Source organism: Mobula hypostoma, chromosome 23 (assembly GCF_963921235.1).
Source record: "Mobula hypostoma chromosome 23, sMobHyp1.1, whole genome shotgun sequence".
NCBI lineage: Eukaryota > Metazoa > Chordata > Chondrichthyes > Myliobatiformes > Myliobatidae > Mobula > Mobula hypostoma.
This window is the reverse complement of record NC_086119.1, coordinates 31,040,554-31,065,133: the sequence shown is the minus strand read 5'-3', so window position 1 is coordinate 31,065,133 and position 24,580 is coordinate 31,040,554. Positions and strand designations below refer to the sequence as shown.

Genomic DNA, 24,580 nt, shown 5'->3' with positions numbered 1-24,580 from the left:
ACCAAAATAATGTTTAGGTAGCCATTCTCTCGTGAGATTGCGTTGAGGAGGTCAGTGGCATTTCTCTCATTTCTCCGTGAACAAAAACAAGCAGAGATCTGATGTCAAGTTTGGATTCACTGCCAGTGCACGGCGTTTGAATAAAAAAAGTGTTTTGAATGCGACTCCTTATCATGCTGCCTATCTTCTGTAATTCCCATTATATTTTTAAAAATAACTCTATGAGACATGACTGGGTTTCTATGTAAAAGCAGTACACACATCCAGTAAATGAGACGGACCATTTTGCCGGAGACAAATGATACCGCGGATGCTGGAATCTGGAGCAAGATAAAAGCAAACAGCTGGACAAATTCAGCAGGTCAAGCTGTGTCCATGCGCTGGGAACAATTGCCATCCTGGTTCCAGGGAACCTTCGTCGAGTCTGGGACAGAGAAGTAACAGAGAGGCAGGCTGCATTGTGTGGGGCAAAGCAAATAGCTCTGGTAGGGTGAGACTGTAGAAAGAGTGCAGATGAGATTTACAAGGATGTTGCCTGGATTGGAGGGCGTACCTTATGAGAATAGGTTGAGTAAACTCGGCTTTTTCTCCTTGGAGCGACGGAGGATGAGAGGTGACCTGATAGAGATGTATAAGATGATGAGGGGCGTTGATCATGTGGATAGTCAGAGGCATTTTCCCAGGGCTGAAATGGCTAACACAAGGGGGCATAGTTTTAAGGTGCTTGGAAATAGATACCGAGGGGATGTCAGGGGTAAGTTTTTCACACAGAGAGTGGTGGGTGCATGGAATGCACTGCCGGCGGCGGTGGTGGTGGTGGCAGATACAGTAGGTGGAAGTACAAAGGAAGGATGAGAACAGAGTTGTAGGAAATGGAAGAGATGAGGTCGAGGTCACTATCTCCTTTGGCAGAGAAAGAAGCCACACAGTTTGGGGGGATTTTGGGGAGACCTGGTTCTTATCACTGGAGTAAGTGCAGGCTGGGGGAAGAACAGAACGGAGTTCCTACAGGAGGCAGGGTGGGAGGTGTAGAGTCGAGACTCATACTGTACTTTCTGAGCTCGCAGTGGATCTTCGTGGTTGCCTAAAATGGATGTAAGGGGTTTCTTCTTTTATGTTACTGCTAAGGCTGATAAAAATGTCTTCTTTGTTACATTAGAATAAAATGACTTCTTTGTTATGTTAGTTATGTTAACTGCTGAGAAAGTGCTTCTCTCTCGCAGCTTGTTTGGGTTATAAGTACCAATAAGAGAATTGTATTCATTTGCTAACCAATTGGGATAGATGTTATTCTTTCTTGTGAGTCTGTAAGCTACTGTGTTTTGCGGGTTTTGGGGCAGAAGGCGCAATGGGGACAGAGAGAGGAGGTGCAATGCTGTAAGCTGGGCGGCAGAATGGACCCCAAGCGGGAGTCCGAGGCCCAGGGTCTTCGGCGAGGAGAGGCTACGAAGACAGACTCGTGTGGAGCATCTGGTCAACCACCGTGGTTGGTCCCAGGCGGGCGGTCAAGGGGGTCGGAGGGGATCGAATGGTGGAAAGAAGTCTCCGTTAATTGAGCTCCAACTGTTGTGCACGAAGTGGTTGAACTTTGATGTTTGGCGCCTCTTACTTTCCTTTTATATTATATCTCTATTAATTACTTAGTTCCAGTAAGATCTATAAAGTGTAATCATTTAATCGCATATGGTGTATTGTCTGTTATTTGCCAGGGTGGGGTACATCACACAGCAGCCACACAAACTTGATTACCCAGTCTGGTGGGGCCGAAGGCTGCTCCCCCCAGATGAAAGCGAGAGGCCTACCAGGGAGCTACATGGAGATAGAGCAATCTGGAGAGAGAAGGGAAGAATCTGAGGTAGACCATGTGAAGGTAAGAATCGAGTGGGAACTTCTGACTTTTGAGTGCAGGAAACTAGTTCTGACAAAGGGCCTTCGACCTGAAACATTAACTCTGGCTCTCTGCCCACAGGTGTGGCATGACTTGCTGACTGTATCTAACAGTCCTCCATTTTGTTTTGTACTTTCCAGTCTCCACACTATAATAAGTAAAGTGCAGGTTCACCCTCCTGCAGTTCAACTTCACCCAAGTATTTCAACCACCAAACCTGGCAGCGCAATGCTAATAGAGGACAATAAAAAAGTTGGCATATGATTTACTTCAGATTAGAACTGAAGTGGGAAGATTAAATTGCATCATTTTAAATTGTTTTAAACAATAAAAAAAAACACAGTCCTCATGCCAGAAACTACACCATGGGGCCAATTCAAAATATGAATTGCTGACCGAAGACGAACTGCTTCCAGGAAGGTCCGAATGTGCGTATATTCCATTAATAACACCAATTCAAATAATTCGTACTGTGAGAAAAAAAAATTCAAGTAATTAGAACAATCTATTCATTGGTGTGTTCATTCTGCAAGCCTTTAACTCCCCAGTGAAATAAAGCTAGAATAAATTTTATTCTACCATTATTTAAGTTTCCTTTCCTGTTCCTAAATGCTATCACAGTTTGATGCTGAAAGCGAGGGAGAGGGTCGATCGACATGATGATTCATCGTCCGTCCTCCAGATTACATCAAAACAGCTTGTCTGACCTCTTGACTTCCTGTGACGTGGTGGAGTCCTATTTTTATACATAATTCTCCCAGATGACTGAACAACGTTTCCACTTATAAATGGTGCGTTATCATAGCAAAAATGCCCAAAGGTGTTTCGCAAGAGCGTTGCCTACAAAATAAAATTGACCCCAAGCCTCATGAGGAAATATTACCAAAGGATAACTCAAAAAGCAACACCTGAAAGGAGGAGGAAAAGATGGAGAGGTGGGAATTCCTACCTTGCCGCTGGATGCTGGCAATAATTGCCAAGTCGGTCGGGCACTGGGGCTCCAGAAGGAAAGACTAGCCATAACGTTGATAGGACAGGGAAAGGTGATAAACCATGGGATAGGATAGGGAAGGGTGTTCACACATGGGATAGGACAGGGTAGGGGGATCAAACATGGGATAGGACAGGGAGGGGTGATCAAACATGGAATAGGACAGGGAATGGTGATCAATCATGGGATAGGACAGGGAGGGGTGATCAAACATGGGATAGGACAGGGAAGGGTGATCAAACATGGGATAGGACAGGGAAGAGTGATCAAACATGGGATAGGACAGGGAAGGGTGATCAAACATGGGATAGGATAGGGAGGGGTGATCAAACATGGGATAGGACAGGGAATGGTGATCAATCATGGGATAGGACAGGGAGGGGTGATCAAACATGGGATAGGATAGGGAAGGGTGATCAAACATGGGATAGGAGAGGGAAGAGTGATCACACATGGGATAGGACAGGGAAGGGTGATCAAACATGGGATAGGACAGGGAAGGGTGATCAAACATGGGATAGGACAGGGAGTGTTGATTGAACATGGGATAGGATAGGGTAGGGGGATCAAACATGGGATAGGACAGGGAGGGGTGATCAAACATGGGATAGGATAGGGAGGGGTGATCAAATATGGGATAGGATAGGGAGGGGTGATCAAATATGGGATAGGACAGGGAAGAGTGATTACACATGGGATAGGACAGGGAGTGTTGATCGAACATGGGATAGGATAGGGAAGGGTGATCAAACATGGGATAGGACAGGGAAGGGTGATCAAACATGGGATAGGGTAGGGAGGGGTGATCAAACATGGGATAGGACAGGGGAGGGTGATCAAACATGGGATAGGATAGGGAGGGGTGATCAAATATGGGATAGGACAGGGAAGAGTGATTACACATGGGATAGGACAGGGAGTGTTGATCGAACATGGGATAGGATAGGGAAGGGTGATCAAACATGGGATAGGACAGGGAAGGGTGATCAAATATGGGATAGGATAGGGAGGGGTGATCAAATATGGGATAGGATAGGGAAGGGTGATCAAACATGGGATAGGACAGGGAAGGGTGATCACACATGGGACAGGACAGGGAGGCGTGAATAAACTTGGGATAGGATAGGGAAGGGTGATCAAACATGGGATAGGACAGGGAGTGTTGATCGAACATGGGATAGGATAGGGAAGGGTGATCAAACATGGGATAGGACAGGGAAGAGTGATCACACATGGGATAGGACAGGGAAGAGTGATCACACATGGGATAGGACAGGGAAGGGTGATCACACATGGGATAGGACAGGGAGGGTTGATCATACAGATGTCTGGTTTTCAGGTGGGGAATGCCAGGTCTTAGGTAAGGAGGGAGATAGGCCTAGGCTGAAGCAATCTCCTCTCAAAGTGGTAGAGATTATGAGACATGAAGTTTTGAGTTAGAATCCACTATGGCGTCTAGGAAAGTTAAATTCAATTAATAAAATAAATCTGGGAATAAAATTTTGTATTACCTGGTCCACAACAGTCTTTTAGTGATAGCAATTTGTTGTCCTTAGTTTCTCTGGCTGCATGTCCTCTTCAACATTTGGGATCGAGGATGACTCCTTTGCATGTTCAACGTTCCAAGTACATTTATTATCAAAGTATATTCAGCCTTGAAATTCATCTCTTTAGAGGCTGCCACAGAACAAAGATACCCAATAGAACCCATTAAAAAAAGACCATCAAACACCCAAAGTGCAGCAAAAAAACCTCACATTGTGCAAACAGTAAAAGAAAGCAAATAATATTCAGAACTGAAGTTCACAAAAGTGTGTTGACAGCCACGAAGCCAGTTCTTCACTGTAGCTGATCCAGGAGCCGATCGGTTGCTGGTCACAACCTCAGTTCAGCACAGAAATGAATAAATCTCATGAGCAGTGAGCTGATCAGTAGCCCATCCCTCTCCTCTGGCCCCAACACCCTGGCCGTTTCAATCTGGCCTGGTGCTTAAGTAGGTGAAGCACTGGCTTGTTCCTCGCTCTTGGGCCTGGGCTCCACAGCCTCGACTCTGCCTTGCCTCGATTTTGCCTTTTGGATCACCTCTAAGTCCACTCTGGTAATGACCAACTACTGGCTCATTTCCCGCTCTTGGGCCTGGGTCCCACTACCTTGATTCAGTCCGTACACGCTATGCCAGAACCGTCCTGCACCTGCGAGACTTCAAAAGTGCCAGGTCGGACAGGTGTTTCAAAAGCTCAACTCCGAAAGGGAGGTTTACAGGTCATCGATTGCAGTGATCGTTTTCGAGAAAAAGTGTGATTGATAAAATAGTTTGCATTCTGCTTGCTGCCAGCAAGTCGCAGTGCTTCGCCGGCAGTATCTTAAAGCTGCGTGTCAGTCCCACCTGTGCCAGGCTGACTGATGAAACCACTGTGGGGCCGGAGACATTTCCTCAGGCTGTTCATAGATCCTGCTTGCATACCATCGTGAGACATAAACATAAGACCGAGATGAGCTTCTGAGGACATCTGAATTTGAGAAGGGTTCGCGACCGTTCCTCTTAAAAGCGCTGTAAATGCCATCTACAGAATCTTTGCATGTGCCTGCATTTTTCTTGGGTTGTCACTTGGTGATGATCAATGCCACTGTTCCTCTGGATGGATGGAATCCACAACGTGGGTCAAGAAGAAGATATTTGGCAACACCTCTGTGTTTACGTTCTTGAAGACGATGATGATTAATGGTATTTCTATATCTCATCATATCCTCCTCTTCCCTCAGCTGGATAGTAAAGCTGTCGATTCTCGACTGAAGCTTCTCACTGCTGAGTTAACAATCTTAACAGAGACACTATTAGCGCCAGGGCCTTGTTTTACTTTAGCTAGGAGACAGCCTTTTTGATTTCTCGACGGTCCAGAGCAGAGACTCTACAGGAGAAGGTATGTGACTCCAAATTCACTGCCGTGACGTTGGCCATTAACGTCCTTCTGAAACGGCAATCTGTTCAGGACCAGTCAAGTACAGAGAATAAATATCAAGCCAGGTAGTGACACACAAATCCTGCGAATGAGAAAGGAAGTAACAATTCACCCGATAAAGATAGAGACAGCAAAGAAGTGAACGAGCATCCAGGAATTATATCAAGTATGTGGCACCATAGCACAGCGGTTAGAGTAACACAATTATAGCGGCTGCCGTGATTGGGGATCAATTCCCACCGCTGCACGTAAATATTCTGTACGTTCTCCCCATGTCTGAGTGGGTTTCCTCTGGTTCTTCCGGTTTTTCCCACATTCTAAAGGCAAATGGCTAGGATTATTGAGCTGTGTGTGTGCTGTGTTGGTGCCAGATACGTGGTGACATTTGCAGGCTGCCTAGAACAACCCTCACTGATTTGATTTGACACAAAAACAATGCATTTCACTGTATGTTTTGATGTGCATGTGACAAATAAAGCTAAACTTTATATCTTATCTTTATTTAACAGGATGTTGCCGTCATTAGAGGGCATGTGCTTTAAGGAGAGGTTGGACAAAATTTGATTGTTTTCTCAGGAGCCGCAGAGGCTGAGGGGCGAATTGACAGAGGCTCATAAGAGTATGAGAGACACAGATAGAGTCAACAGCAGGAAGCTCTTTTTCCTCCAGTGTTGAAATATGTATATAAAAGATAAAGATTAGCTTTATTTGTCACATGTACATTGAAACATACAGTGTAGTGTGTCATATGAATCAAACCAAATCAGCAAGTGTTGCACTGGGAGAACCTAACAAGCATTACCGTGCATCCAACATAGCGAGCCCACAGTGCACACAAAGGGGTGAGTGAGTGTGTGTGTGAGTGTGAGTGTGTGTGAGTGTGAGTGTGCAAGTGTGTAAGTGAGTGTGAGTGTCTATGAGTGTGTGTGTGTGAGTGTGTCTGTGTATGAGAGTGAGCGTGTGTGTGAGTAGGTCTGTGTCTGTGAGTGTGTGAGTGTGTCTGTGAGTGTGAGTGTGTGGGTGAGTGTGTCTGTGTGTGTCTGTGAGTTTGTGTGAGTGTGTCTGTGGGTGTGTGTGTGTGTCTGTGTCTGTGTGTATGTGTGTCTCTGTGTGTGGTTGTCCCTGTGTGTGTGTGTGTGAAGGCATGTGAGTGTGAGTGTGTGTGAATGTGAGTATGTGTGTGCTAGAGTGTATGTGTCTGTGTGTGTGTGAGTGTGTGTAAGTGCGTCTGTGTGTGTGTCTGTATGTGTGTGTGTGCGTGTGTGTGCGTGTGTGAGGATGTGTGTGCGTGTGAGTGTGAGTGTGTGTGAATGTGTGTGTGAGTGTAAGTGTGTCTGTGTGTGTGAATGTGTGTGTGTGTCTGTGAGTGAGTGAATGCGTGTGTGTGTGTGTGTGTGTGTGTGTGTGTGTGTGTGAATATGTGTGCATGTGTATGTGTCTGTCTGTGTGTGAGTGAATGCGTGTGTGTGTGTGTGTGTGTGTGTGTGTGTGTGTGTGTGTGTGTGTGTGAATATGTGTGCATGTGTATGTGTCTGTCTGTGTGTGAGTGAATGCGTGTGTGTGTGTGTGTGCACACCTGTCTGGTTTTCTGCTTGCAATGGTGGTGGGTAGTTTGAACCTTTGGTTGATCTCAGTGACCCAGGTCAGTTGCTGCACAGGCATGTGACTGGGTGAAACTAAGATTGTTATCTTAGTTACAAAAGCAGGTGTCCTTGTATATTTCTCTTCTTCCTACATGAAAGGAACATCATGTGTCTAAGATATGAAAGATCTCAGTATTTGCCACCACGAATGATCAGACAGAGATGTTAGTTGATTCAGTCGGGGAAAACAATACAGGGAAGCTCGAAATATCATGCCAGGAAGTAATGTTTGTTCAGGATCTTTATCAGATAATTTTCAACCATTTAAATTTGAACACAATGATTGCAAGTTACATATTTCATCTCTTTGAAAAAATAATGTCTCAAATCCTGTACTTGCTGATTTTAACCATGTTTTATAAACAAAACAGTGCCATTAATTTTAATTGCTCCATATACTGTATCTCATTCCCAATCTGTTATGAACTTTCTCACTCACAAAACACAACCAAGTACAAGCATCTTTGCTCTCATACAAGGAAGCCCAGATTTTCATAGCCCTTGCCAAGCAGGGATGGTGTCCGTCTAAAGCAAGCTGTGGTATGTGATTCTTATAGGGCCCCTCCCTGGGTTCAGGCCAGGACTAACAGTCGAAGGAAGGGTCTTTTGCCATTTAGTTGGTGTCCAGTTTTGAAGAACCAGAATTCTGTGTTCATGGTGAAGTGAAGTCAGATCCTAACACCTGCTTAGAAGATCACCGAGGACCTCATGTGGTCTGTACATACCGGTTGTGTGGTGAGAAAAGCACAACAGCGCCTCTTTCACCTCAGACAGATGATGAAGTTTGGTGTGGGCTCCCAAATCCTAAGAACTTTCTATAGGAGCACAATTGGGAGCATCCTGACTGGCTGTATCACTGCCTGGTATGGGAACTGTACCTCCCTTAATCGCAGGGCTCTGCAGAGAGTGGTGTGGACAGCCCAGCACATCTGTAGATGTGAACTTCCCACTATTCAGGACATTTACAAAGACAGGTGTGTAAAAAGGGCCCGAAGGATCATTGGGGACCCGAGTCACCCCAACCACAAACTGTTCTAGCTACTACCATCTGAGAAATGTAGCATAAAAGCCAGGACCAACAGGCTCTGGGACAGCTTCTTCCACCAGGCCATCAGACTGCTTAATTCATGCTGACAGAACTGTATTTCTATGTTATGTTGTCCATCCTGTTGTACATACTATTTATTATAAATCACTATAAATTGCACATTGTAGATTTAGACAGAGATGTAATGTCAAGATATTTACTCCTCATGTGTATGAAGGGTGCAAGTAAAAAAGTCAATTCAATTCATTGAGGCAAAAGCCTCAAGCAGGTGACACCAGTGATCCTAGCTGCTCTGATTTACTTATTTATTTATTTGTTGAGATACAGCGTGATCTATGACATTCAAGTCTGGCAACTCAGGTCTGTATCAGAAAACTAGGTATGACTTGCAGAGGGCTATTTCAAGGGCGAAGGGACAATTTCGGACGATGTTGGAGGCGACATTGGATATTTGACAACTCTGGAAGGGTTTGCAAGACTTTTCTTCCTACAAAGCAAAACCCAATAGCATGAATAGCAGTGATGCTTCACTACCAGATGAACTCAATGCTTTCTATGTCCACTTTGAAAGGGAGAATGTAACTACAGCTGTGAAGATCCCTGCTGCACCTGATGACCCTGTGATCTCTGTCTCAGAGGCCGATGTTAGGCTGCCTTTAAAGAGAGTGAACCCTCGCAAGGCAGAAGGTCCCAATGGAGTACCTGGTAAGGCTCTGAAAACCTGTGCCAACCAACTAGCGGAGGTCTTCAAGGACATTTTCAACCTCCCACTGCTACGGGCGGAAGTTCCTACTTTCTTCAAAAAGGCAACAATTATACCAGTGCCTAAGAAGAATAATGTGAGCTGCCTTAATGACTATCGCCTGGTAGCACTCACATCGACAGTGGTGAAATGCTGTGAGAGGTTGGTCATGACTAGACTGAACTCCTGCCTCAGCAAGGACCTGGACCCATTGCAATTTGCCTATCACCACAACAGGTCAATCTCAATCTCAATGGCTGTTCATATGGCTTTAGACCACCTAGACAACACAAACACCTACATCAGGATGCTGTTCATCAACTATAGCTCAGCTTTTAATATCATTATTCCCACAATCCTGATTGAGACGTTGTAGGACCTGGGCCTCTGTACTTCCTTCTGCAATTGGATCCAGAAAACCACAATCTGTGCATATTGGTGATAACATATCCCCCTTGCTGACGATCAACACTGGTGCACCTCAGGGGTGTGTGCTTAGCCCACTGCTCTACTCTCTATATACCCATGATTTCTATCTATAAATACCACCTATAAATTTGCTGACCATACAACTATTGTTGGTAGAATATCAGGTGGTGACAAGAGGGCGTACAGGAGTGAGATATACCAACTAGTGGAGTGGTGCCACAGTAACAACCTGGCACTCAATATCAGTAAGACAAAAGAGATGATTAAGACGAAGGAACGCATACCAATTCTCATAGAGGGATCAGAAGTGGAGAGAGTGAGCAGCTTCAAGTTCCTGGATGTCAAGATCTCTGAGGATCTAACCTGGTCCCAACATATTGATGTAGTTATAAAGACAAGGCAGTGGCTATACTTCATTGGGAGTTTGAAGGGACTTGGCATGTCAACAAATATGTTTAAAAACTTCTATAGATGTACCATGGAGAGCATTCTGACAGGCTGCATCACTGTCGGGTATGGAGGGGCTACTGCACAGGACTGAAAGAGGCTGCAGAAGGTTGTAAATCTAGTCAGCTCCTTCTTGGATACTAGCCTACAAAGTACCCAGGACATCTTTAGGGAGCGGTGTCTCAGAAAGGTAGCATCCATTATTAAGGACCTCCAGCACCCAGGGTGTGCCCTTTTCTCACTGTTACCATCAGGTAGGAGGTACAGAAGCCTGAAGACACACACTCAGTGATTCAGGAACAGTTTCTTCCCCTCTGCCATCCGATTCTTAAATGGACGTTGAATCTTTTAAATATTTTTTTAAAATATACAGTATTTCTGTTTTTGCACGTCCCCTAGAAGATCAGAGTGGTCATCTATGTGTGGAGCCTCACAAGATGGGGGGAGATCTTAAACAGTTTTTTTGCATCGGTATTTATTCAGGAAACTGGCATAGTGTATATGGAAAGAAGGGAAACAGGCAGTAGTATCATGGAACATACAGAGATTAAAGAGGAGGAGGTGCTTGCTATCTTACAGTGAATAAAGGTAGATAAATCCCCCAGGCCTGACATGATATTCCCTCGGACCTTGAGAGAGAATAGTGTAGAAATTGCAGGGGCCCTGGCAGAAATATTTAAAATGTCCTTAGCCACGGGTGCGGTGCCGGAGGATTGGAGGGTAGCTCAGGTTGTTCCATTGTTTAAAAAAGGCTCCAAAAGGAAACCAGGTAATTACAGGCCGCTGAGCCTGATGTCAGTAGTAGGTAAATTATTGGAAGGTGTTCTGAGAGATTGGATATACAAGTATTTGGACAGCCAAGGGCTGATTAAGCATAGTCAGCATGGTGTTGTGCATGGTAGATTGTGTTTAACGAATCTTGCAGAGTTTTTCGAGGAGGTTACCAAGAAGGTAGATGAAGGAAAGGCTGTGGATGTTGTCTACATGGACCTTAGTAAGGCCTTTGACAAGGTCCCACATGGGAGGTTAGTTCAGAAGGTTCAGACACTAGGTATCAATGAAGAGGTTGTAAACTGGATTCGAAATTTGTTGTGTGGGAGAAGACAGAAAGTGTTAGTGGAGGATTGCTTCTCAGACTGGAGGCCTGTGACTAGTGGTATGCCTCAGGGATCTGTGCTGGGACCATTGTTGTTTGTTGTCTGTATTAATGATCTAGATGATAATGTGGTAAATTGGATCAGCAAGTTTGCTGATGACACTAAAATTGGAGGCATTGGGGACAGCGAGGAAGGCTTTCAAAGCTTGCACAGGGATCTGGACCAACTGGAAAAATGGGCCAGAAAATGGCAGGTGGAATTTAATGCAGGCAAGTGTGAGGTGTTGCATTTTGGAAGGACAAATCAAGGTAGGACATACGCAGTAAATGGTAGGGCACTGAGGAGTGTGGAGGAACAAAGGAATCTGGGAGTTCAGATACATAATTCCCTGAAAGTGGCGTCACAGGTAGACAGGATTGTAAAGAAGGCTTTTGGCATCCTGGTAATCATAAATCAAAGTATTGAGTATATGAGTTGGGATGTTTTGGTGAGGTTGTATAAGACATTAGTGGGGCCAAATTTGGAGTATTGTGTGCAGTTCTAGTCACCTAACTATAGGAAGGATTGAAAGAGTGCAGAGAAGATTTACTAGGATGTTGCTGGGTCTTCAGGAGTTGAGTTACAGGGAAAAATTGAACAGGTTAGGACTTTATTCTTTGGAGCGTAGAAGAATGAGGGGAGATTTGATAGAGGTTTACAAAATTATGAGGGGTACAGACAGAGTAAATGCAAGTAGGCTCTTTCCACTTAGATTAGGAGAGATAAATATGAGAGGACATGGCTTTAGGGTGAAAGGGGAAAGGTTTAGGAGGAACATTTGGGGGAACTTCTTCACTCAGAGAGTGGTGGGAGTGTGGAACGAGCTGCCATCTGACATGGTAAATGCGGGCTCACTCTTAAGTTTTAAGAATAAATTGAATAGATACATGGATGGGAGAGGTCTGGAGGGTTATAGACTGAGTGCAGGTCGATGGGACCAGCGGAATAAAGTTTCGGCATAGACTAGAAGGGCCAAATAGCCTGTTTTCTCTGCTGTAGTGTTCTATGGTTTGATGGTTTTTAAAAAATCTATTCAATATATGTAATTGATTTACTTGTTTATTTATTATTATGTTTTCTCTCTGCTAGATTATGTATTGCATTGAACTGCTGCTGCTAAGTTAACAAATTTCATGTCACATGCCGGTGATAATAAACCTGATTCTGATTCTGAAACAGGCCCTTCCAGCCCTGTGAGTTGTGCTGCCCAGCAGCTCCCGATTTAATGCTAGCCTAATCATGGGACAATCTAGAATGGCCAATTAACCTACCAACCGGTATGTCTTTGGACTGTGGGAGGAAACCCATGTGGTCACGGGGAGGAGGTATAACATCCTTACAGGCAGTGGCGGGATTTGAACCCCTGTCACCTGTACTAAAACGTTGTGCTAACCACTACGCTACTGTGCCGCCAAAATCTTGCAACTAAATCTATTGTTCTGCATGTTTTGCCCTTGATACCTTTAAAGACCAAAAAGAAATCTGTCCATTTTGTTCATGACTCAAACTCCATGGCCATTCTAAAGAATCCCAAAGTTAGGAAACCCTCCAAGAGAATTCCTTGTTGGGGGATCCATGTTCTGAAATGATGGCCAATTATCTGGACAGCCTCACAAGAGGATGTAGCCTGTAAGGACCTTTCATCAGAGTATTACTGTTTCAGGGATTTCTTGAATTTCTGAACAATTGGTATAAACTCAATCTGCTCAACCTTTCATACCAGTCATCCAACTGGTGAACCGTCTTAGACCTGCCTATGTTACAAGTCTGTCCCTCCTTTGATAGAGGGACAGTACTCTAGCTGCGTTCTTACTAGAGGACTAGAGGACTGAAATATTTACAGGGATTATGAGTTGCACAAGACATCCTTTCCACTTGCTCTCGCATTCAATGTCTGCCCTTTTACCTTACCATGCACTAACTTCATATTTTTTGCTTCAGTTAATTTCTGAACTTCTGCAGATCCTTGTCTTGAGTACACTCGGTGACTGGAACTGGATAACCTTTTTGGAATTCCAACGATTCGCCAAGAAGAAATTTCATCTCAGTTGCGAACGATCCACTCTTTATTCTGAAACAGGAATTCCTAGATAGGAGAAAGTGATCTCTTCATATTCCCTATAAATTTCTTACTCCTTATCCTAAATCCTCTGGTTTTATTCACACTTCTGATAAGTGATGAGGGTGTATGGAGAGTCAGGGAGGGATAGCACCTCGGAAGGGGAAGGCATGTCATGCTCCCTTGGGTGTAGTTCATTCGCCATTGGTCCCCAGCTCTCACCTGTAGCTCTAGGCAGCAGTGCATTGAGCCAGCCAGGTGAGGGTACCTGATGGGTCTTAAACCCTTGGTGAGTTTGAGCTGGCCCACCCAAGCTAACGAAGACTGGACCCGGCAGACTGCGCAGAGGTAGCCGCTAGTTTAGCTCAATGGGCAGGGAGGTGGCTGCAGCAGGGAGCTGTGGAGTGCTTACAGTGTGACGAGGCACGAAGGACATCACAGTCACTTACTGCACTTGACTCCATCTCTAGCCGTCCTGACTCTTTGAGAGCTGCTACCAGTAAGCACAAGGACTGGATTGATGAAAACCGTGTTAGCATCAACCAGCTGCTGGAGGAGAAACATCGTCTCCACAAAACTTTCCTCAGTGGCCCCAAGTCTACCTCCAAGAAGGATGCCTTCAATAACATGCGAAGGACCGTACAATACACACTGTGCCAGATGCAGGATTCCTGGCTGAGCAATGAAGCTAATGAGATCCAGGCTTATGCAGATAGGTATGAGTTAAAGAACTTCTACACTGCACTAAAAGAAGTCTATGGCCCTGCATCATCAGGATTGTCCCCTCTTTCTTGGTCATGGACACAGGGAAAATTCTTCATCTGTGGATACTTTATCAGTGTTCTGAATTGTCCAGCTTTATATGTCAAAGCCATTGATTGGCTGCTCCAAGTACCTATCAATGAAACACTGGATGTTAAACCAACCTTAGTCAAGACCCGAAAAGTGGTACATCAGCTCTCCAGTGGCTAAGCATCTGAATCAGATGCAATGCCATTGTGAGGCATACAAGGAAGGTGGTGCAGTGCCAACAGAAAAGTTCCATTAGCTCTTCCAACTCATGCAGCAGTAAGAGATAATTCCATGGGAATTTAAAGGTGCATCCATCATCCACCTGTAGAAGCGAAAGGGAAACCGACAGTCCTGTGACAACTATCGGCAAATATCCTTGCTGTCCATCGCATGCAATGTCACCACGTTCGGACATGGCCCAAGTGCGGAGAGAGTGGAGAAACTGAAGCGGGTCGAAGGTTCACAAACTTTAATGCGAACAGAGTTAGAGGGAAAGGAAAACAGGAACGCTCGGCCAAACAGGGCCGTTAACTAAAACTCTCGAATGGAAAACGAAGCCAACACTGCGGCTGATAAGAACAACTAAATATAAAACGAATACCGCTGGTCTTCAGAGTCAGTTGACTTGACAGCCCAACTTCTCGGGCAAAGCCGAATGCAAACAGGCAGCAAAACGTTGCTTTGCTCAAGTCTCAGTGAGTGCTACGACGAAAAGAATGGAGTTAAATTACCATCACAATGAAATAATAATTAACTGATAGGTGCATATTCAGGAGTGCAATTACCACATCTGCTGCGCTGATGAATCTGTGGTTGTGATGGGCAAAATCTTCGCCAGGCTTCTTTGCAGCCATCTTGCAGCACACCTTGACGGGAAACTCCTACCAGAGAGCCAGTGTGGATTCTGGAAAGAGCGTGGGACTATCGACATGGTGTTTGCTGCAAGAGAAATGCCAGGAACAAAATGGTGACCTGTTCTCCTATTACGCTGACCTGACTAAGGCGTTCAACACTTTCAGCAGAGAGGGTCTGTGGAAGATCATGGCAAAGTATGGATGTCCAAAGAGATTCATTACCATGATGCAGCAATTGCATGATGGCATGCAGGCTAGAGTTCAGGAGAAAGGTGAGACATCTGAGCACTTCCCTGTCTCAAACAGGGTCAAGCCGGGCTGTGCCTTGCCACCAGTACTATTCAGTCTGCTATTGTCTACCGTGTTGACTGATGTCTTCAGAGACAGTGAGACAGGCAATGGCATCAGTGTCTGCACTGACTCTTCAGACTCAGGACGCTCCAAGCAAAGAGTGAGGACATGACAGACATCATCAAAGAGTTCTTTTTTGCCGATGACTGTGCCCTCAATGCTGGCTCAAAAGATGATTAGCAGCGCTGTGTTGACAAGTTCTCTGATGCCTGTAGCACCTTTGGGCTTACCACAAACACCAAGAAGACTGAAGTAATGCATCAGCCAGTTCCAGGGAAATCATACATTGAGCAAGACATAACATCCATGTTGGCTTTGCAAATTCTAATTATTTTCTAAGTGCCTTCATAACTCAATTACAATTTTTTCTCAAGAGTGATTGAGTCAATAGTTAATTTGTCAGCATTTTTCTTGCTACCTGTTGGGTTAGCTGGTCTGTCGTTCCCTGTTTATTCCCTCAGACCTTCCTTCACAGGATTCTATTTCCTACATTTCAGTGTGTGGGATTTGTAGTCCAAATCCCAAACAAAGTCTAAATATCGCCATAACCACCTTTTACAGAACAGGGTAACTCAGGTCATCAGGTCCTGGAGAGATGTATTATTTTTCAGTCCCGTAATTTCTTCCATACTGATTTTCCTACTTATGTACTTACTGCCCGTTACACCACTGGCATTCAGGACAGAAATGTATAGAATGAATCTTCATTGGTATTTTGGTAACAATTGATTTTCGACCAGTCAGGGTTGTTAGCCCTGAGCAGAACCCCCAAACCTGGAGGACTGGTGGACCACTCTTAGTCTGGCCTCTACCCTTTGACCTGTTTGGCATAGATGACCCTACCAAGAGCCAAAGCACAGGGCTCTGACCCCGGCCAACATAGCTATACTGACTTTTATGACTACTGTTTTACTAATGCTAATTCCTTTTGAACTTTTCATTAACTCTCAACCTCCATTTTCCATGATCTTAAAGGACATTTTCTGTATCCTTTCAGAATGGACACAAAATATTGACTCCTAGGAATTCCAGAAAAATGTGATGCCTACCCTTTTATAAGCTCGCCCAAGTCCATGAGAAAGAGTTACAAATGGATGGGAAGAATTTCTATGGTGTATTTCTTTGCCACTTAAGAAATGGCAACACAGAATCCTAGGAATGACCAATGCATTTTTGGCACTCATTATCTCGATAATGGAAAAGAAGAGGGTTAAGCTTTAAATTACTACAGAGGAAGCTAAATTAATTGTGAAATGATTGATTGAACCCTAGAAATGTTATCACCAGCCTTGGCAGCAAGCAATCCCATCGCTTTTCTCTATAATTTTAGCTGTGACACCAAATGATAAATGGGTTAATTCCACCGTCAAAATAGCAGAGAGAAAAATTTGCTTTGCGTGCTCTAAAGATTATAATGATACCATCACAACCTGCAATCGCTCTCTCATCTTCTTGGTTGTTATTATTTTTACCCAGAAATAAATGCAATGGGAATAGATCTAAGGGACTACAGGGAGGTTAGTTTTTTTTTAAAAAGATTAAAGATTAGCTTTATTTTTCACATGTACATTGAAATATTGCGACACCTTTTGCATCAGCGACCAGCACAGTCTGAGGATATGCTGAGGGCAGCCCACAAGTTTCACTATGCATCTGGCATCCACACAGTGTCCCGACAACTTACTAATCCCAACCTTTGAAATGTGGGAGGATACCCACGCAGCCATGGAGAGAACGTAAAACTCTACAGACAGCGGCAGGAATTGAATCCCGACCACTCACACTGTAGAGTGTTTCTCTAGCCACTGCACAACCATGCCACCTGCTCATCGCAGAATTCAAAGGGTATCAAAAATGTGAGAAATTTGCTGTCAAACTCATTCTTAGCCAAGCTGGAAAATGCCAGAATTCTTACTGATTGCATCACTGTCTGAATTTAACCCAAACTGTCTTTAGCGTAATTTTCCACTAAGAAGTTACCCTGTCTAAGCTGTTTGTTGAGCGCAATGCTCAGACTGGGAACTTTCTGTTCTCAAATAAAAGAAAGTATTTCAATTCCAGTAACTTGTAAGGAAAGCAGTTTTTGTAAAGCAGTAATGATTTACTATCTCATTTTTCCACAAACCACATCCTTAAAAATCTACTTCGTCTCAATTAATTTTTTTAATTGAATTTCATCATCAAACAAACATTTCCATAAGATGTATTTCTGATATTGTAGATATATGCTAGATATAACTCTAGCATTTAAACTCACGTTGATTTCTGATTTCCCTTTTGACTTTAAGGGATCCAAATATATATGCTTTACCCCTTCCCCAACCTAGAAAACTGCAGAAGTAGAAAAACAATTCTCTCCCCACCCCACAGAGGCAGCTACTGGCTTTGTCTTAACATCAAGTCTAATTACATAAACAAACTTAATGAGAATCCATTGAGCAGAGGAAAACAATCTTGCATTGTTCTTGTACTGGAAACAGGCACTTGAAATGTTTTCTACTGATTCGTTAATTACTTTAAAATTGGCTAAAACTGTTCACGAACTCCCGGTTCACCTTTTATACTTCCTGCAACCATCTTGGGGTCCTAATACCACTTCCTTAACCCAATTATCCATACACTCTACAGCGGGAAATCACAATTGAATTAATAAACAGGAACATTTCTAATCCATGTCTTTGCCATTATTGTGTTTTTACGCCACTGTTTATAATATGTCACTTTTTAAACAGTCTGGCTACCACTCTCCATTAGGTTAACCAGACAGGTAGGAGGAAAGAAGCCTTTGGATTTGCACTGCATCAATATGTCTTAATATTTACCCCTGGCCCTTTTGATGGACAGCATTCCAACTCCAAATATACTGCACTAGTGGTGGTTGCTGTCTGTGTATTAATATCCGCCAATGGAAAGAGTAGCAAGCATTCCAGTGCCATATTCAAGTTTGCCGACGACACCACTGTTGGTCGAATCCAAAGCGGTGACGAAACAGCACATAAGAGGGAGGTGGAAAATCTAGTCAAATGGTGCCACAGCAAACAATCTCTTATTCAACGTCAGCAAAACCAAAGAGCTGGCTACTGACTGCGGGAGGAAGAAGCCAGAATTCTACGAGCCAGTCCTCATTAGCGAATCAGGGGTGGAGAGGATCAGTAAGCTTAAGTTCCTTGGCGTTTTCATATTGGAGGATCTGTCCCGGGACCAGCACGTGAGTGCCATCGCAAATAAGGCACGACCACAGCTCTACTTTCTTAACAGGTTGCACAGATTCAGCATGTCGTCTAAAACTTTGGCAGACTTCAATAGGTGCACAGTGAGATATCCTGACTGGTTGAATCACTGCCTGGTATGGAAACACCCACACCCAAGAGTGGAAAAGTACACAAAAGATGGTAGATGCAGCCCTGTCTATCACAGGAAAACACTCCCCCACCATTGAGCACTTCTGCAAGGAGCAGTGAAGGCCCAAGAGCAGAGGGAGAGAAAGACACAGACGCAGAGTGAGCAGTAAACTGAGTTTTAGTAAGAACTGTACAGAACAAAGGAAAATCTGGCCCACTTCCACGTGCATTCGTAGCGTAGGACCAACTGTTCAGCAGCAGGGACCTCACATGGTCAGAGAAGAGTGGTGGCTGGAGTCCCTTTTGGCATTTAAAGGGAGACATGCCAATTGAGGACTGATGGAGGTTCTTGTGGGTAATCTCTGCCCAAACTAGAAGGGAGCTCTGGGTTGTGGGGTTGGAGGAGACTAGGCAGCGCAGGGTTGTCTCCAGCTGATAACTTGCTCTCTCAGTCTGGACGTTAGATGGGGGGAGGGTGTGGAAACCTGATGAGAGGCCGGCTGTGGCTCGCAAACAAGAATAGAAAACCTTCCAAAAATGGGACATGAACTCTGTCCTTGATCAGACACAGTGCAGCCTGAACACATGCTGAGCCATGGGGGCTGCAGTGTTGCGAGCTGCTGGGAGCTTAGGGGGAGCCATGAAGTGGGCTGCTTTAGTGAACCGGTCCACAACTACCAGAATGGCAGAGTCCCCATCTGTGAGAGGCAGACCAGTGCAATGAAATCCACTGAGATGTGGTGGGACCAGGGGTGGTGAAGCATAGGCAGCAGACACAGCAGACCAGCAGGATGCTGACATGACATCTTGTTCTGAGCACAAGTGGGACAGGGAGAGATGAAGCTATGGACATCTTGGGACATTGATGGCAACCAAAATCATCTCTTTATATATTCCAGGGTCCATTGAATCCCTGGGTGGACAGCCAGATGGGAAGAGTGAGCCCACTCCAACACGCTCGGGAGCACAGTGGCAGGACCATGCAATTGGTTGGGAGGTCCCCCACTTGGGCCAGAGTCCAAATGTTTTGCACCCTTCATCTCCCTCTATTCCTCAAGTCACTGGAACAGTCGTGCATGGGCAGGGAAGGATGGGCTCTGGACTGACATTGTCCTCAGAGATGTCAAACCGCCGGGAGAGAGCAGCGGTCTTGGCATTTTTGTTGTCAGGATGTCACGTGAGGGCGAAATTGAACCAGACGAAGAACAAAGTTCAACAGGCTTGAGGGGCGTTGAGTCTCTCAGCATCATGAAGGTCGGGGAAGTTTTTGTGATCAGTCCACATACCGGAAAGGTTGTCCCTCCAGCCAGTGTAGCCATACCTCCTGAGTGACAACCAGAAGTTCTCTGTTCCCAGCATCGTAGTTGCACTTTGGAGGAGTCAAATGATGAGAAGGAAAAACACAGGGGTGCAGCAGGTTACCTACTGAAGAGCGCTGGGAGAGTGCAGCTCCAATGCATAATCCAATGCAACAGCAGATGCATCAGCCTCAACCATCAATGGACAGGATGGGTCTGGAAATTGCAGCGCTGGGGCAGTGGAGAGGCATCGCTTTAGCTCTGAGGAAGCTCGGTCTGCTTCACCTGCTCGTTGGGATCCTGCCGAGGTCTTCCTGATGAGTCCATTTTATGGGAGCTGCGATGGAACTGAAGTTTCTGATGAAGCGGTGATAAAAGTTTGCAAACCCCATGAAGCGCCACACCTGTTTGACTGTAGCTGGTTTGGGCCACGCTGCCCGAATTTTACGCGGGTCCACTGAACACCGAGGATTTAGCCCAAGAACGACCCCGGCTCTTCGTTGAACTCACACTTCTCTGGCTTGGCTTTAAGTTTGTTCTTGAGGAGTTGTCCGAGAATGTCTGACATGTTCCAGGCATGAGCGGAAACAGATAAGAATGTCATCCAAATTGACTAAAGCAAACTGAACACCTCATTGACCAGGGCCTGAAAACAGCAGGGGCATTGGCCAGACCAAACAGCATCACCAGATGTTCGTAGTGGCCACTGAGGCTGTTGAATGCTGTCTTCCACTCATCCCCCTCTCGGATGCAAGCCAGATTGTAGGCATTGCACAGATCTATCTTAGAGAATATGGTTGCCTCTTGGAGGCGTTCAAATGCAGAGGTAAGCAGGGGAGGAAGATGGCGGTTATTCGCCATACTGTAGGAGGCCAAGTCTTTACGTATATTTAGGGCAGAAGTTTATAGATTCTTGATTAGTCAGGGCATAAAGGGATACAGGGAGAAGGCAGGAGATTGGGGCTGAGAGGGAAAATGGATTGGCCATGATGAAATGGCGGAGCAGACCCAATAAGCCAAATGGCACAATTCTGCTCCTTTGCCTTATTGTCTTATGGTCTTATGTTTTTGAGGGGCCAATAATCGATGCTGTAATGTAGCTTGCCATCCTTCTTGCTCACACAAAAAGAAGCCCAGCATTTCTGGTGAGGTAGATAAATGGATGAATCCTAAAGCCAATGCCTCCTTGATGGGTTCTTCCATGGCCACTGTTTCAGGATGAGAGAGAGAAGACAGCCAGCCCTGAAAGGGACTAGATCAAGTAAGAAATCAGGGTGGAAGCAGGGAGACGGCCTCCTTCTTCTCTACGGAACACCAGACAGGTCCACAGTAACCATTGACTCAGGAGAGGATACACTGACAGGGGCCTGAGCTGGACCCTGGGGGGTACGTAGGCAGGCTGGTCCCCGCTCTTAAAGAGTTTTCGGGACCAAACGATCTGTGGTGTGTGTTGAGAGAACCAAGCACCAGCAGCAGTTCAGGTGAATCAACAATTTAGGAGAGCTGTTCCCCAAGGTTGCCCTCCAACACAAGTCAGATGGGTTCTGTGGAAAGGTGAATCTTGCCAGTGCTCGGAGGCCGACGATACAGAGCCTTGATGTCAATATTCCCTATCAATTTTTGGACATGATACGCAGAGTGTCCTGGAGAGCCGTAATAGAGGCAGCAACCTATTCTTCTGCACCAATCTCCTTCCTCCTGAGATAGGTGCAGGCCCTGACCTGCATGGTCTCCTCTGTGCATGGTTTACTGGGTGATGAGAGAAGGGGTGAAGGCAGACAGTGATCTGACGAGTAGGAGGCTCAGGGTATTCTTGTTCTGGGCCGCTCAGCTGCCCGGGTGACTATTCGAATGGCCAGACGTATCAGGTCATCCGGTCTATCCTGTTCATCACACACAGCGATCTCATGCTGGACTCCTGGTGCTCAGCCTGCGCTGTAAAGTAATGACGCGGGATCTCTCGTTCCACTCCATCTCAACTACAAGAGTGCGGAACTTTACCGCGTGGCCCCTCACTGACCTTCTCCTTTGGTGCAGGTCCAGGAGTTGGAGGGGAGCCTCCTGATCCCGAAAGGTCAAACATTCTCTTGAACATCACCGCAAATCGCTGGGAAGACTGGGCTGCAGGAGAACATTGTTCTTGTAGGGTGTTGACCAGGCTGAGTGGGGGTCCGTCTGAGAGGTTCACTATGTGAGCTAGTTTAGATGCATCATTACTGAACTGACCTGGCTGGACCTGGAAAGTCAGCTCTCACTGGGTAATAAAGTTTCTGCAGTCACTGGTGCATCTGCCCGATGGAGGAATGCTGGGTTTAGGTCCTAAAGAAGCCAAGGGAATCCGGGCATTAGTGGCTGGGTCTGATGAGACAGCAATAGAGGAGGGTGGAGGAGTTCCCATGCTGGAAACGGAGCTGCTAAACAGTAGCTGTGAGAGCAAAACTTTCTGCCACCTGATTCTGACTGCCTGCTGTAAGCTGCTGAACAGTCGTTGCGAGTACTGACATCGGTTCGCTCATCTTGGACTGGGCTGTCTGCTCTGGGAATAATTGTCACTCTGTGGCAGCCACTTCTACCCAGCCTCCATTATCTTTAACTTCCTCCCCACATGACCAATGAAATTCAGGGCCGGTTTCTCTCCTCTCTGGGCCCATTTTGCTGATCAAGTCTTGCTGACAGATTCAATGATGGCCCAGGTATGGAGGGAGAGACACAGACACAGAATGAACAGTTCACTGAGTTCTAGTAAGGACTGCATAGAAAAAAGGAAAATAATAAATGTTTGACCATGAACTAGAAACTCTCAAACTAACTAAAACCTAACATCGTCATTACGGCCTGAAAGCAGTAACCTAGAACTAATTTAATACTGCTCCTTTAACAGTGTCTAACTAACTCACTAATCTTTTTTTCCCTGGAATGTGGACTAAGGCAAGCAAGGAGTGTAGTCATCGCTGTCCTTTGATCAAGACTTAACAAGACTGAAACACAAGGAAGAGAGTTAATACGATTACCAAGAAACATTAATTAGCTGTAATGTGGACATTCTCACGTGTGTGAACTGGTCCTCACCCTCAACAAACTCTCTTTCAGTTACTCCTACTTTCCCCAAACTCAAGATGTAGCCATGGACATCCACATGGGCCCCAGCTGTGCCTGCCTTTTGTTCATGTTCCAGGCTATCCCTGGTAATGCTCCTCAACTCTTTCTGAGCTACTTTGATGACTATATTGGTGCTATTTCACACGCCCATACTGACCCTGTAAATTTTATCAACTTTGCATCCAACTTCCACCCTGCCCTTAAATTCACTTAGTCCATTTCTGAACCTCTCTCTCTCTTTCTCAAAATCTCTGTCTCTATCTCTGGAGGCAAACTGTCTACCGATTCCCATGACTATCTTGACTATACCTTTTCCCACCCTGCCTCCCGTAAAGATGCCATTCCCTTTTCTCATGTTCCTTGGTCTCCACCACACCTGTTCATAGGATAAGTCTTTCCTTTCTGGGGCATCAAAGGTGTCTTCCTTCTTCAAAGAATGGAGTTACCCTTCATCCACCATTGATGCTGCCCTCACCTCACATCTCCTCCATTCCCCAGTCGAAGGAACACAGACCAATCTGCGTTGTGGGATCAGAAGTGGAGAGAGTGAACAGCTTCAAGTTCCTGGGTGTCAAGATCTCTGAGGGTCTAACCTGGTCCCAACGTATGGACGTAGTTATAAAGAAGGCAAGATAGCAGCTATATTTCATTACGAGTTTGAAGAGATTTGGCATGTCAACAAATACACTCAAGAACATCTGTGGATATACCATGGAGAGTGTTCTGACAGGCTGCATCACTGTCTCGTGGGGCGGGGGGGGGAAGGGGCTACTGCACAGGACTGGGAGAGGCTGCAGAGGGTTGTAAGTCTAGCCTGCAGGGTGCCCAGGACATCTTCAGGGAGTGGTGTCCATTATTAAGGGTCTCCAGCACCCAGAACATTCCCTTTTCTCATTGTTACCATCAGATAGGAGGTACAGAGGCCTGAAGGAACACACTCAATGACTCAGGAACAGCTTCTTCCCCTCTGTCATCCGATTCCTAAATGGACATTGAGCCCTTAGACGCTACCTCACTTTTTTTAATATACAGTATTTCTGTTTTTTGTATGTTTTTTAATCTATTCAATATAAACATACTGTAACTGATTTACTTGTTTATTTATTATTATTATTTTTATTTTATTTATTATTTTTCTCTTCTATATTATGTATTGCATTGAACTGCTGCTGCCAAGTTAACAAAGTTCATGTCACACGCCGGTGATAATGAACCTGATTTTGATTTGATTGATATCTGCAATCACCCCATCTTCCCGCTGCCTTGTACGACACCTCCTCCCTCAGCTCCATTCAGGGCCTCAAACAGTCCTACCAGGTGAGGCAACACTTCACCTGTGAGTCTGTTGGGGCCAGCCACTGTAGCTGCTGCTCCTGATGAACCCTCACCTACATTAGTGAGTCTAGATGTAGACTGGGGGAACCACTAATTTGAGCATTTCCACTCCAACTGCAATGAGGAGGATTTCCTAGTGGCTAACCATTTCAATTCCAATCAGTTCC

General features: G+C 45.3%; 1 long non-coding RNA gene across 1 annotated transcript in view; it reads left to right on the top strand.

Annotated features, from left to right (window-relative positions):
- The window catches only part of LOC134336875 (uncharacterized), a 63,261-nt gene that overhangs the window by 37,018 nt on the left and 1,663 nt on the right, over positions 1–24,580 (top strand). Inside the window, exon 2 of the long non-coding RNA XR_010015900.1 lies at positions 1,710–1,870. This is a non-coding gene — a long non-coding RNA (uncharacterized LOC134336875). The remainder of the gene's footprint in view (positions 1–1,709; positions 1,871–24,580) is intronic.